Consider the following 14,402-nt stretch of genomic DNA (forward strand, 5'->3'; position numbering starts at 1 on the left):
TGCTAACTATTTGGCCCATATTCAGAGACTTAAAAAAAATTGTTGTTTCTAATTATTGGACATGAGAAACTAACATGGGATGAATTAATGGTTTTTTTTTATAGCCTCAAATTTGGGCTGACATTGTCATCTCTATTTCCCTGGAAATGTACTATGTCTTTAGGAGAATATGTATGTATGTATGTATCCATGTCTACATAGATAACAGTATGCAGATAATGTGTGTCAGTTCTTTATTGACTTACTCCAGGCATTTGATATAGATTCCCCTGGAATCTGGAAGTTGATGTTTGTGAATTCAGTGAAGCTTAAGGTCCTGATGTTCTTAAGTGATCAAATGACCATTAGAATTAATAATTTCTCAAATCTATATCACTAAAAACATTTATTTAACCTTTTTCATATGTGTCATTAGACTGGGACTTAGAGTAATCATTTATACTGCTTAGTAATTATTTTTGGCTCTCCTCCATCTGGCGCTTCCTGACTCGTTTGTCATTGGGCCGTGTGAACAGTTCTGACCAAAGAGTTGTGAATGGAAGTTGGTGTGTCACTTCCAGGCCAATCATTTAATTGCCAGTAAGAGAACTTCCAGAACTCTCTTTTATTTCTGCTGCTGCAACTAGCAGTGTTTCAAAAGAATAGCTGCTCCATAAGCTGAGTTCCAGTGGAGGACGATTCTATGGAGCAGAGCTCTTCACTAACTCATGATAAACATGTAAAGTGAACAACAAATAAATCTTTGTTGTTTTAAGCTAGACTAGAGATTTTGGGGATTTGTTACTGCAGCTTAAACTAGCGTATCTGACCGATACTACGCTGTACCAATAAAGAGAAGAGAGAATAATGATATTAAGTAATTAAAGCAATTAATTAAATGAAGCAATGTTACACAAAATCTGGAACCTGGGAGCAATTAGATTTTTCGTTTTCAGGTGGCTTATTTATAAGTCGTGAGTATCATCAGCGGGCCTTAATTCTTAGATATTGCAACTCTGTTTTTAAGTACATATAAAAGATGCCAGAGAACACAAAACATTTCACAGAGTCAGAACAGTGTTACATACTTAAAAGTAGTCTGTAGATGATCAAGACTCATCATGGAGAATCCTGGCTGTTATCAAAGTATGTTTGGAGGGTGGGTATTTTTTCTCAAAGTGACATGGAGCTGAAAGGTTTTAGGAAAACTTGCTAGCATAGGCCGGGTGCAGTGGCTCGCGCCTGTAATCCCAGCACTTTGGGAGGCCGAGGTGGGCGGATCACGAGGTCAGGAGATTGAGACCATCCTGGCCAACGTGGTGAAACCCCATCTCTACTAAAAATATAGACATTAGCTGGTCATGGTGGCGCGCCTGTAATCCTAGCTACTTGGGAGGCTGAGGCAGGAGAATCGCTTGAACCTGAGAGGTGGAATTTGCAGTGAGCTTAGATCACGCCACTGTACTCCAGCCTGGTGACAGAGTGAGACTCCATCTCAAAAGAAAAAAAAAACTTTCTAGCGTAGATATGTGCAACAGAACACATAATTTTGGGATGCAGTTTTTTAGTGCTGGAAGAACCTTTAGATACCATGTAACACAACACCCTCATTTTGTAGATGTATGTCATAAAAGATGAGATAGAGTATATTTGAATTACCTGCTTTCCACATCATTTGGGGGTTTTGAATAATTTTTATCTCCCTTTCCCACTTTTTTTTTTTTTTTAAGCAGAAGAGGTCTGACTGTTGTCCAGGCTGGAGTGCAGTGGCAAGATCCTAGGTCACTGCAGCCTCAAACTCCTGGGCTCAGGAGTTCCTCCTGCTTCAGCCTCTCAAGTAGCTGCTACAGCTGTGTGCCACCATGCCCAGCCAATTTTTTTTCGGTAGAGATGGGAGTCTTGCTATGTTGCCCAGATTGGTCTTGAACTCCCGGCCACAGGTGATTCTTCCTGCCTCAGCCTCCCAACGTGCTGGGATTATAGGCATGAGCCACTGTACCTGACCCCAGCTAATATTTTTAAAAGTATCTTTGCTGATTATTTGTTTTTCCTTTGCTTCCTTCTTTCCCCCTTTATCATATTTAATCCTCACAGTGGTTCTCAGAAGTAAATATTTTTCTGCCATTTTACCCATGTGGAAACTGAGGCTCAATGAGGCCAAGTGTCTGCCCACAATCATATAGCTAAGTATTGGGGGTGGTATTTGAACACATTCTGTTAACTCTAATAATATCCCATGTTGTTTCCACCAGTGTCTTAAATTTATTTAAGATTTTTACACAAATGTAGAGAGAGTTTTTACTTTGTATGACTATTAATTAAAATTAGATCTGCCAGAGTGACAGGAAACCCAAAACAACAGTTGTTTAACAAGATAGAAGTTTATTCCTCTCTGTTGTGATGAAAGTCTACAGGTAAGCATCTAGAGTTGGTATGAAGGCTCCACTGTGACATTAGGGGCCTAGGCCCCTGTTTTATTTACTACTCTGCAATCCGTAAACACAGCTTTTATGGTTCAGACTATTTGTTCACTCTCCAACATTCTTCCTAGCAGGAAGCAGAAAGGGTGAAGAAGGGGCGCCTTCCTTTCACGTATCTCAGAAGTCATACAGGACGCATGTATACCCATTGGCCATGTATCCCATTGGCCAAAACCTAGTCAGATGGCCAACTCAGTAATAAGAGCAGCTGAGAAATGTGAGCTTTATTCAAGATGTTCATCTGCACAGGTTAAAATCTGGGTTCTATCACAGAAGGGGTGAATAGATTTGGGGTGATAGCAGTTTCTGTCACAAAGATACAATCAGGTTCTGCTTCAGTTTGTTTATTGATAGGTATTTATTGAGCATTTATTACCTGCCAGACACTGTGGTTCATATATATCTACAATTAACACAATTCTCTTAATTCCTGTGGAAACAGGAAACAGTTCAGGAAATTTTTAGTTTAAGAAAATTTTACTCTATAAATAGGTTTAAACTAACGAGTGCCCAGGTGTTTTGTTTGTACACATAGAATGAAAGTCTTGTCGAGTTTTACACTAATATTTTACTTTAAGTATTGTTGGCAAATAAATGAGGAAAGAGTGTTCTTGTCTCACGTAACAAATAGACTATTATAATACATGTTGATTCATTTAGTAGAACTAAATTTCAAGGCTTTGCTCCTTTTCAATTCTATCACTTGATGTGGGTGAAAAATACCTAATTCATAGATGTGTCATTGCCCTAGTAAGTTAGTGATTTACATGACCTCTGTGGACTTCTATTCATCTTGACAGAAGCCTCTATTGTTTGTTTATAACATAAATAATTTATTAAATCTAGGCTCTTATTTACCATTATTTAATCTAGATTCTTGTTTATTTTTGTCTTTTTTTTTTTGTTGAGATGGAGTTTCACTCTTGTCATCCAGCCTGGAGTGCAGTGGTGAGATCTTGGCTCACTGCAACCTCTGCCTCCCGGGTTCAAGCAATTCTCCTGCCTCAGCCTCCCAAGTAGCTGAGATTACACACACCTGGCTGATTTTGTATGTTTAGTAGAGATGGGGTTTTGCCATGTTGGCCAGGCTGACCTCGAGCTCCTGACCTCAGGTGATCTGCCTGCCCTGGCCTCCCAAAGTGCTGGGATTACAGGTGTGAGCCACCACACCTAGCCAATTCCTGTCTTTAATTATGAGTTGTTCAAAGGTAGTTTCTGTCTCTTTCATTATCTTTATATGGTTTCTCATGAAATACCATGAGTACTTAATAAATGCTTTTTTTATTTAATGAATAGGAACATTTAATTAGGAGGGATTCTGTTTAACTGCCATAGTTATGTTAGTCTTATAACTGTGAAGATCATTGAAGTCACATGCCTTTGTAAACACGACCAAATTACCAGCTTTTTAATGGAAATAAATTAAAAATTCCAGCACATAATGCCGTATTGTAAGTTGACTACCATTTTGTCTAAAATAGCAAAACCCTAAATCCAGCTTTAGATTTATCGATTTATCTTTATGCGGTTTTTTTTTTTTTTTTGAGACAGAGTCTCACTCTGTCTCCCAGGCTGGAGTGCATTGGCACTCACTGCAACCTCCACCTCCAGGGTTCAAGCGATTCTCCTGCCTCAACCTCCCAATTAACTGGGATTACAGGCATGTGCCACCATACCCAGCTTATTTTTATATTTTTAGTAGAGACGTGGTTCCACCGTGTTGGCCAGGCTGGTCTCAAACTCCTGACTTCAAGTGATCTGCCCACCTCAGGCAGGGATTATAGGCATGAGCCACCGTACCCGGCCTTTGTGTTCTAGAGGAGGATGCTGTACTTCTTCAGATTTAACCAATTCCTTGAAAAATTGTTATGCCATAACCCCAAAATATTAGGTCTAGTGAGAACTAGGGGAAACTTTTGAAATAAAGTTACCACTTTTATTTAGGTACTTCATAAATTAGGAGCTGTCTGTAGACCCTTTCTTTAAAGAAGAGTTTATTAAACTAATGCCCTTATGATTTGATGATAGATTTCACTGAAGTTTTCTTTAGCTGGGTTGTTTCAGAGCCATGTAAATGAGCTGTTTAAGAGCTCTTGCAGAAATTAAAGTATACTTTTATTTAATTCTGTTTCTCTGTTGGCCTGAAAGCAGAATATCTTTTATAAAATCAACTAGTGATTATTCCTAACAAGAAAGTGTAAATAGAATTCTAATTTAATAATTAGCTCATTAGCTCTCCTATAGCATTTTTAACTTGAGACTACTATATGTTGAGCTAACCTAACAACGTTTTGGTTTTATTTTCTATATTGAAATAAATATGAAGGCAAGGGGAAAACTTGTTTCGTTTTGTTTTGTGTGTGTATGGTGTTTTTGTTTTTTTTTTGAGACACAGTTTTACGCTTGTCACCCAGGCTGGAGTGTGATGGCACGATCTCGGCTCACTGCAACCTCCGCTTCCAGGGTTCAAGCGATTCTCCTGCCTTAGCCTCCCAAGTAGCTGGGATTACAAGCATACGCCACCACGCCCAGCTAATTTTTGTACTTTTAGTAGAGATGGGGTTTCACCATGTTGGCCAGGCTGGTCTCAAACTCCTGACCTCGGGTGATCCGTCCGCCTCAGCCTCCCAAAGTGCTGGGATTACAGGTGTGAGCCACCACGCCTGGCTGAAAATGTTTTTGAAGCTGCTGTAAGTCTTTGGGCTAATGGTTCTTAGATTTGTTACAGTTATTATACAGCATTTATGTACTTGTACTGTGATAATCACTGCTAAAAGATGATCCAGAGAAAGAATTATACATTGTGCATATTTTGAGATTTGCACCTACATTTTTATGATTAAACATTTGCCCTTTTAGCCAAGCGTGGTGGCACAATATTCCTAACTGCTCTGGAAGGCTGAAGCAGGAGGATTGTTTGAGCCCAGGAGTGCAAGACCAGTCTGGGCAACATAGCAAGACATTATCTGTAAAAAAAAAAAAAAAAAACAAGTTTGCCCCACAGATTAGATTTTGATTCTTATTTTCATTTTCCTTTCCAGTTCTTCATATCACCTCCCTTTGTTTAATTTCTTTTGAATTTCAGGCTATTACTGCTCTAGTCCAATGGCTTTCAACCCTGGTTATGTATCTTGAACAGTGGAGCTTTTTCAAATTTCAAGATGCTTTTGGATGTAACTTAAATCTGATTTAAATTGACTTAAACTATAAGAAAACTGGCCAGGCATGATGGCTCACACCTCTGTAGTCCCAGCACTTTGGGAGGCCGAAACAGGCGGATCACTTGAGGTCAAGAGTTTGAGACCAGCCTGGCCAACATGGTGAAACCCCATCTCTACTAAAAATAAAAAATAAAAAAAATTAGCCAGGCATGGTAGCATGCGCCCGTAATCCCAGCCACTCGGGAGGCTGTGGCAGGAGAATCACCTGAACCTGGGAGGCAGAGGTCATAGTGAGCTCAGATTGTGCCACTGCACTCCAGCCTGGGGCAACAGAAACAGAGCAAGATTCTATCTCAAGAAAAAAAAAAAAACAACAACTTAACCTTACATGACAAGAAGTTTTGTCTTTGATTTTCTGCTGTTGTCTTAGCTGTGCCCTATTCATTGTGCCCACATGGGCCTTAGGTTAGTTCTCCTTAAGGACCTAGGATGGCTGCCTTCTATAAATAATGCATCCGTCATCCTTGTTTGTATCTATCAGGAGGAAAGAGAGAAGGACGTCTCTTTCCCAGAAGCCAAAACCAAGCAAGTTAACTTCTTGTGTCTCACTGGGCCACATTGGCTTGGACCTGTCAATCCTAGGGTATGGAGTCACCATAAATGGGCTGGGTGCTGTGGTTCACTTCTGTAATCCCAGCACTTTAGGAGGCTGAGATGGGAGGACTGCTTGAGCCCAGAAATTCAAGACCAGTCAGCGCAATACAGCAAGACACCATCTCTCCAAAAAAAATTTTTTTAATTAGCTGGGAATGGTGGTATGCACCTGTGGGCTCAGCTACTTGGGAGGCTGAGGTGGAAGGATCGCTTGAGCCCAGGAGATCGAGGCTGCAGTGAGCCATGATTGTGCCACTGCACTTCAGCCTAAGCAAAAGAGCAAGATCTTGTCTCAAAAAAAAAAAAAAAAAAAAAAAAAAGGTCAGACTATTCATATGAGACAGAATGAATATTATGAAGTCAATTACAATATCTACTCCATAGGAAGTGTGGATGTATATGTTTTTACAAGATGCATAAGTGATTCAGTGTACAACTCAGTTTGAGGACGGCTACACTTCCCAGTTTAAGACTTAAAAATAGGGGAAGGCCAGATGTGGTGGTTCATGCCTGTAATTCCAGCACTTTGGGAGGCCGCGGCAGGTGGATCACCTGAGGTTGGGAGTTCGAAACCAGCGTAACCAACATGGAGAAACCCCATCTCTACTAAAAATACAAACTTAGCTGGGCGTAGTGACTTTACTAAAAATACAAACCCAGCTACTCCAGAGGCTGAGGCAGGAGAATCACTTGAACCCGGGAGGTGGAGGTTGTGGTGAGCCGAGATTGCGCCATTGCGCTCCAGCCTGGGCAACAAGAGTGAAACTCCGTCTTAAAAAAAAAAAAAAAAAAAAAAAAATAGGGGAAAACAACTAATTTTTTTTTTTTTTCCTATTTTCCAGTGGAACACAGATTCTGTGTGACTGTTCGGTTTGACTTTCTTTCTCTCTCTCTCCTGCAGGGAAAAGTTTTGATTAGCCTTAGTTAATAACCCAGGGTAGGCTGGGCGCGGTGGCTCACACATGTAATCCTAGCACTTTGGGAGGCCGAGGCAGGCGGATTTTCTGCGTTCAGGAGTTCGAGACCAGCCTGGGCAACACGGTGAAACCCTGTCTCTACTAAAAGACAAACAATTAGCTGGGCCTGGTGGCATGCGCCTGTAGTCCAAGTAGCTACTTGGAATGCTAAGGCAGGAGAATTGTTTGAACCCGGGAGGTGGAGGTTGCGGTGAGCCGAGATTGTGCCACTGCGCTCCATTCTGGGCGGCAGAGCAAGACTCTGTCTCCAAAAAAAAAAAAAAAAAAAAACCCAGGGTAAAATAATTCTTAAGGCTAAGGATTGAAAACTTAGATTCATAATTGTTGTTTACATTTATTAGCCAGCCATGTGAAATATAGCCAATTTCTCATGCCCTGGCTGTTGGAGATTCTCTCTCTGGTTGTGTGCTCTCTGGCAAATGAGTTAGCTAGTCAAGGCACAGTGATAAAAATGAGTAGTTTTAACTATTTGGAATAAAGTGCCCAGCAGTTTCATTTAACACTAAGAAACAGAAGCAATAAAGACTTCTGAGCAACATAGCATAGTTCTAAAACCCATGTTCTTTCTTGGAAAAAAATCTCTTAAGCTCTCATTTAGTGCCTGTTTACTCTTACTTTAAAAACAGACATGTGTAGTAAGCTTATTTTATCGGTTTATCAGAGAAGAGAGGATTTTATAGTTAGGCCATGGACAGCTAGAAACAGCAACATGACAGCAAGAAAGGGAGGAAAAGTCTATGAACTTTTCATGAGAATCTCAAGCTAAGCATTTAGGATAACTGATTCTAGAAAATGGCTTTGTACTGATACATGGGGCCTCAGAATCTCAGGTCTCATCCTAGCACAAAATAAGAGACTATTTCATGATCCTAACGATTATCTTATAATAAGAAAGTATTAATATTATTTTAAGAATATTTTTGTCTTAAAAGACAACATAATTGGCTTTGAAAATATTTTTAATCAAAATGATTAAAGTTAAAATTCTGTTTCAGTGCTTGAAGGGTGTAAACCCCCGGCTACCTTGAAAGCGTAACTGTGAAAACACTTTGAGGGCTACAAATGAGAAAGACAAGAGTAAAGCTTCAGCTATTTGTATACAAGGGATTGGAAGAGAATCTTTCTTGAGATCTCATCCATTTATGAAAATGTACTCTTTTTGTGTATGTATGTAAATCATCTAGAGCCTGTTACTTTTAAATCTTTGCCAAGTTTTTCCCCACCTCTCTTCACAGCACCAATTGGTGAAATTAGTTTAATCTTTTTTAAAAAAATCCTCCAAGACATCTGAAATTCAATTCAGTCTTAACTCCAATATCATAATAAAAGTGAACCATTGACTTTGGCACAAGTTCTCTAAATCCTTAATTTTTTTCATTTTTTATTTTTGTATTTTAATATTTTGAACTCTGGATGATCTTCAGATTAGTTGGGTACATTTTACTGTAGTGTTTCTGCTTATACATCGCATCCTAGGATCAAGAAAGGAAATACATATCTCTGAAGAGTGGCTTTAAATTACCCGTATTGCTCATCAGTTCTGTTAGTGCCATTAAGAGTTGAAGTAAATGTTGATATGAATTCCTTTAATTTTCTAGCTATTAATACTTTTTCTTTTCTTTTTTTTTTTGATACAGAGTCTGGCTCAGTCGCCCAGGCTGGAGTGCAGTGGCGCGATCTCTGCTCACTGCAACCTCTGCCTTCCGGGTTCAAGCAATTCTCCTGCCTCAGCCTCCTGAGTAGCTGGGATTACAGGCGCGTGCCACCATACCCAGCTAATTTTTCTATTTTTAGTACAGACGCGGTTTCACCATGTTGACCTGGTCATGAACTCTTGACCTCGTGATCCCACCATCTTGGCCTCCCAAAGTGCTGGGATTACAGGCATGAGCCACTGCGCCCGACCCTTTTTCTAGATAAGTCAGTTCAGGTTTTGCATTTGTATTATGTTTTTCTTTTTCCTTTCCTTTCCTTTCCATTCCGTTCCGTTCCTTTCCTTTTCCTTTTCTTTTCCGTTCCTTTCCTTTCCTTTCCTTTGAGACAGAGTCTCACTCTGTTGCCCAGGCTGGAGAGCAATGGCACGATTTCAGCTCACTACAACCTCTGCCTCCCAGGTTCAAGGGATTCTCCTGCCTCAGCCTCCTGAATAGCTGGGATTACAGGCATGTGCTACCATGCCCGGCTAATTTTTGTATTTTTAGTAGAGACGGGGATACACCATGATGGCCAGGTTGGTCTCGAGCTCCTGACTTGAGGTGATCTGCCCACCTCGTCCTCCCAAAGTGCTGGGATTACAGGCGTGAGCCACCACGCCAGGCCTGTATTATGTTTTTCATTAAGTACTCATGCTTTAGAACATTGTTATTGACATCAGTCTGTAGATTTACTACATGAAAACTTGGATAATTGGGCCGAGCACAGTGGCTCATGCCTGTAATCCCAGCACTTTGGGAGGCCGAGGTGGGTGGACCACCTGAGGTCAGGAGCTGAAGACCAGCCTGGCCAACATGGCGAAACCCTGTCAATACTAAAAATACGAAAATTAGCCAGGCATGGTGGCAGATGCCTGTAATCCCAGCTACTTGAGAGGGGGAGGCAGGGATAATTGCTTGAACTTGGGAGGCGGAGGTTGCAGTGAACTGAGATCGTGCCACTGCACTCCAGCCTGAGTGACAGAGTAAGACTCCGCCTCAAAAAAAAAAAAAGAAAACTTGGATAATTTGTATTTTTTTTTTCTAGTTTACGCTCTTTTATAGTGACCCAAGGCAATGATTTTTTAAAAAAGATATTTTGGCGCCATCTGCTGTTCTTTAATGCGATATTTCATCTACTTTGGTAAAGATTTGAAATATATGTATATGTGTGTGTGTATATATATATATATATTTGCCCATATAAAGCACAAAATAATGGCGATTTTTAAAAGTCTGCTGCATCTCCCTTATGATTCTTGTATTTCCAGCTGCAAAGGCTATCTTGTCGTTTTGGTGGTAAGAAACAGGCTTGCCTAAAAAATATTTCTGTAGTCCTGCGTCTGCCAGTTTTGTATATTCATTCATTGACTTTGAGTTCCTGAAGATTTCCTTCTCTAGTTTACTATGGCTTCTTGTGACAAAGCTCCTGAGTTAGCTTTGCTCATTTGTTAATGTCCCTTCTCTCTGAACATGTAGTTTTTCATCTTTCATGGTCTGTCCTTATATTACCCCTAAACCACAACCCTATCCCTGCTATGAAATCTACCCCCATGATAATTTTTATTGATTTTCTAAGCTTCTATGTAGATCAGTTGCACTGCAGATACAGCATCTTATTTTATATTTGTAGTCTTGTCTCACATGATCTGGTTGTATATATAGTATAGTTATATATATGTCTGTATGAGACCATAAAATTACTGGCCAGGTATGGTGGCTCACGACCATAATCCCAACACTTTGGGAGGCTGAGGCAGGAGGATCACTTGAAGCCAAGAGTTTGAGACCAGCCTGGGCAACAAAACAAAACCCTGTCTCTGCTGATTTAAAAAAAAAAAATAACCTTTTTGCTCATTCATGGCTGTGTATATCTTTTCTCTCCAAACAAATAGCATCTTGTTTGTTTATGGGGCAATTTATATACTGATTTTGTAATCTCTAATAAATCCACATGCACTGTTAGGTATGCAGGCTTGGGAATCTGGTGCCCTAATTAAAACAATTGTGTGCAAAGTAAAGATCCTGAGTGGTGAACTTTGAGTAAAGTAGATGAGTTTCTGTGCATAAATAGTGTAATATCTATATTGGCTGCTCAAAGTTTATCCCACTATCACATTTAAACGTTGTCTATTGATTTCTGCTGTAATGGTCTACATACAACATTCTTACCATCCAACTCATCCCAGTATAGCTTTAAATCATATACTTAAAGCTTAATTTTATGTTTCTTCAACTTGGATAATATCTAGACTCCCTCCTTTGTATTATGACATTCATGGTTGTTGCCTTTGACACTGTGCTGTTTCAGTTCTACATTTTCATTATCACAGTTGATAACGTAATTATCCTATTGTTAGTGAAGTTTTCTTCATTGATTTATATGTAGGTTGATTGTTGAAGTTAAAAAGTAAATGTTCACCTTATGAGTATGGACATTTTACCTCTGTAGTGCTGAATGTGTGCTAAAATTATGTTTCATTCTCCACTAACTGATACTACTGTCCGTAGGCCACTCAAAAGATTATTTCTAGCTGTTTTGATGGATTCTTTTTTACATACCACTTACGGCCTTTTATGTCCTCAAGTTTTTCCAAGTTCCCTACTATCTAATCTGTAACTTTTTTTCAAGGACATTTCATTCCCAGAGCCCTCTTCCAATGTATACTGGTTTCTTTGGACCTATTTTATACCCTTTATCATGGGATTCCTTCTCTTTGTTGCTTTCCTAAGATAGTTCATTAATTGCTGCATACCGTGTCTTCCTCTTTTGGTGTTTCCTCCTTAGTTTTGCTGAAATATGTCTTCAGGTAATTTCTTAAGAAAGATTATGGAGAAGATTAACTTTATAAGTCTCTGTGTGTCTGGCAATTTCTTTTTTTTTTTTTTTTTTTTTTGAGACGGAGTCTCGCTCTGTCGCCCAGGCTGGAGTGCAGTGGCGCAGTCTCGGCTCGCTGCAAGCTCCGCCTCCCGGGTTCACGCCATTCTCCTGCCTCAGCCTCTCCGAGTAGCTGGGACTACAGGCGCCCGCCACTACGGCCGGCTAATTTTTTTGTATTTTTAGTAGAGACGGGGTCTCACCGTGGTCTCGATCTCCTGACCTCGTGATCCGCCCGCCTCGGCCTCCCAAAGTGCTGGGATTACAAGCGTGAGCCACCGCGCCCGGCCGCAATTTCTTTAATCTACCTTTATGCTTGTTTGGTGGTTTGATGAGGAGATTTGGCTTGTTTTGAGATCCACATATCACTGTGTCCTTTGTTGTACTTGCGTTTTCCGAGTTGAAAGCTTCTCTGAGGTTTTTGTTTGTTTTTCGTCTTTAGAGACAGGAGTCCACTTGGTTGCCTAGGCTTGGAGTGCATAATACAGTGATAGCATACTGCAGCCTTGAACTCTTAGGCTCAAGTGATCCTCCTGCCTCAGCCTCCTGAGTAGCTGGAACTACAAGTGTTCACTCCCATGCCTGGCTTTTGCTCAGGTTTTGAAGGAACTTGATATCTCTGTCTTCTGTTGTAGGCTCATCTATATCTTACCAGGCAATATAGCTTTTTCTGCTTTGCTTCACCAGGCAACATTCCTTTTTTTTTTTTTTTGAGATGGAGTTTCACTCTTGTTGCCCAGGCTGGAGTGCAATGGCGCGACCTCGGCTCACTGCAACCTCCGCCCTCCCGGGTTCAAGCAGTTCTCCTGCCTCAGCCTCCCAAGTAGCTGGGATTATAGGCATGCACCACCACATCCAGCTGATTTTGTATTTTTAGTAAAGATGGGTTTTCACCATGTTGGTCAGGCTGGTCTCGAACTCCTGACATCAGGTGATCAGCCCACTCTGACCTCCCAAAGTGCTGGGATTACAAGCGTGAGCCACTGCACCTGGCCACGTTCGTTTATTTTTGTGTGTTCCAGAAATCTGTTGAAATTTCTTATGTACACTGATGGTGTCCATCCTGTTTTCTTTGTTGTAGGGGTTTATATATTTTTTTTTTCTTACTAATTACATTAAATAGTCTTGGAGATAAAATGAGTCTACCTACAAGCCTGGGAACATGGTGAGACCCCATCTCTACAAAAAACAAACGTGCGCCTTTGGTCCCAGCTACTTAAGGAGGCTGAGGTGTGGGAGGATCACTTGAGCTCCAGAAGTCGAGGCTGCAGTGAGCTGTGATCACACCACTGCAGTCTATCCTGGGCGACAAAGTGAGACCCTGTCTCAAAAACAAACAAACAAAAAAAATGAGTCTACCCAGTCTGTCATTTTCCCCCAAATTTTTATTTTTAAACATTGGAAATTGAAATGTACTAAGAAAGTAACTTGAACACTAAATCCCTAAAAATGATATAGTGATCTCACAATTCTAGAAAGTGATTCCTGATTTCATGTTCTGTTTTATAGCTATTAGGAGTGTGTGTGTATATATATATATACAACTTTGCTGTGGATAATGGCAAAAACATTAGCAGGGGTGAGTGACTGAGCTGTAATGTTTTTCGGTTTTTATTTTGTTTTGTTCCTATTCTTACTACCACCACCCGAATCCAGGCCTTTTTCTAATTTATTGCTGATATTGAAGGAGTCTTTTTTATTGTGCCTTAGTTTCTTATATGCACATTGCTGCCAAAGCCATCTCTTAATAAAAGTTTTGATGAATGTTACAACAGTAATTGAAATTTTTCCACTAAAAAACAAAACAAAACAAAACAGAATAAAGATCAGTTCTTTTACCTTGGCATTCAAAGACTTTTCTTTGACTCCCATGGTTCTCAAAGCGTGATCCTGATCTACCACAGTGGTCCACCACCATCAGCATCCCTGGGAATGTGTTAGCTTTGCAAATTCTCATTCCTCCGTAATTTTCTAAATCAGAAATTACGGAGGTGGAGCCCAGCAATCTGTTTTAACCAAACTTCCACATAATTCTAATTAATTTATGCTTTGAGAACTGCTGATCTACTTTGTCCTTCTCATTTTGCAGGCAAAGAATTGAATTCTAGAGAGGTTAATTGACTTGTCCAGTCATACAGCTAGGTACAGTTTTCTATTATTTATTTATTTTTATTTTTATTTTATTCACTTTACCCCCAGTATTCATAGTTTTCTTTCTAATACTCTATATTTGGCTTGACTTTTTACAAGTTGTAATTACAAATAAGTCTAAGATGGGAAAGTTGTGGAAAACTTTAATAGAGAACATGAGATTTGACTGAACAGTAAACACTAAGTAGAGAGAAAAGAGAGGGGTGTTCTAAGCATTAGGACCACCGTGAATAAAGGTATAGATAGGTAGGTTTAAAAAAAAAAAAAAAAAAAAGCCGGGCGCGGTGGCTCACGCTTGTAATCCCAGCACTTTGGGAGGCCGAGGCGGGCGGATCACGAGGTCAGGAGATCGAGACCACAGTGAAACCCCGTCTCTACTAAAAATACAAAAAATTAGCCAGGCGTGGTGGCGGGCGCCTGTAGTTCCAGCT

General features: G+C 40.2%; 1 protein-coding gene across 5 annotated transcripts in view; it reads left to right on the forward strand.

Annotated features, from left to right (window-relative positions):
• The window catches only part of FBXO11 (F-box protein 11), a 100,861-nt gene that overhangs the window by 38,268 nt on the left and 48,191 nt on the right, over positions 1-14,402 (forward strand). Inside the window, exon 1 of one of the 5 annotated variants that reach the window (XM_058428786.1) lies at positions 13,945-13,962. The exons of the other annotated variants lie outside the window; for them this stretch is intronic. The gene's annotated coding sequence lies outside the window, so the exon portion shown is untranslated. Of the gene's footprint in view, positions 1-13,944; positions 13,963-14,402 lie in introns of those variants that run through there. 5 annotated transcript variants of the gene reach the window in all.

This window comes from Hylobates moloch, unplaced genomic scaffold, assembly GCF_009828535.3.
Source record: "Hylobates moloch isolate HMO894 unplaced genomic scaffold, HMol_V3 SCAFFOLD_15, whole genome shotgun sequence".
In the NCBI taxonomy this organism is placed as follows: Eukaryota; Metazoa; Chordata; class Mammalia; order Primates; family Hylobatidae; genus Hylobates; species Hylobates moloch.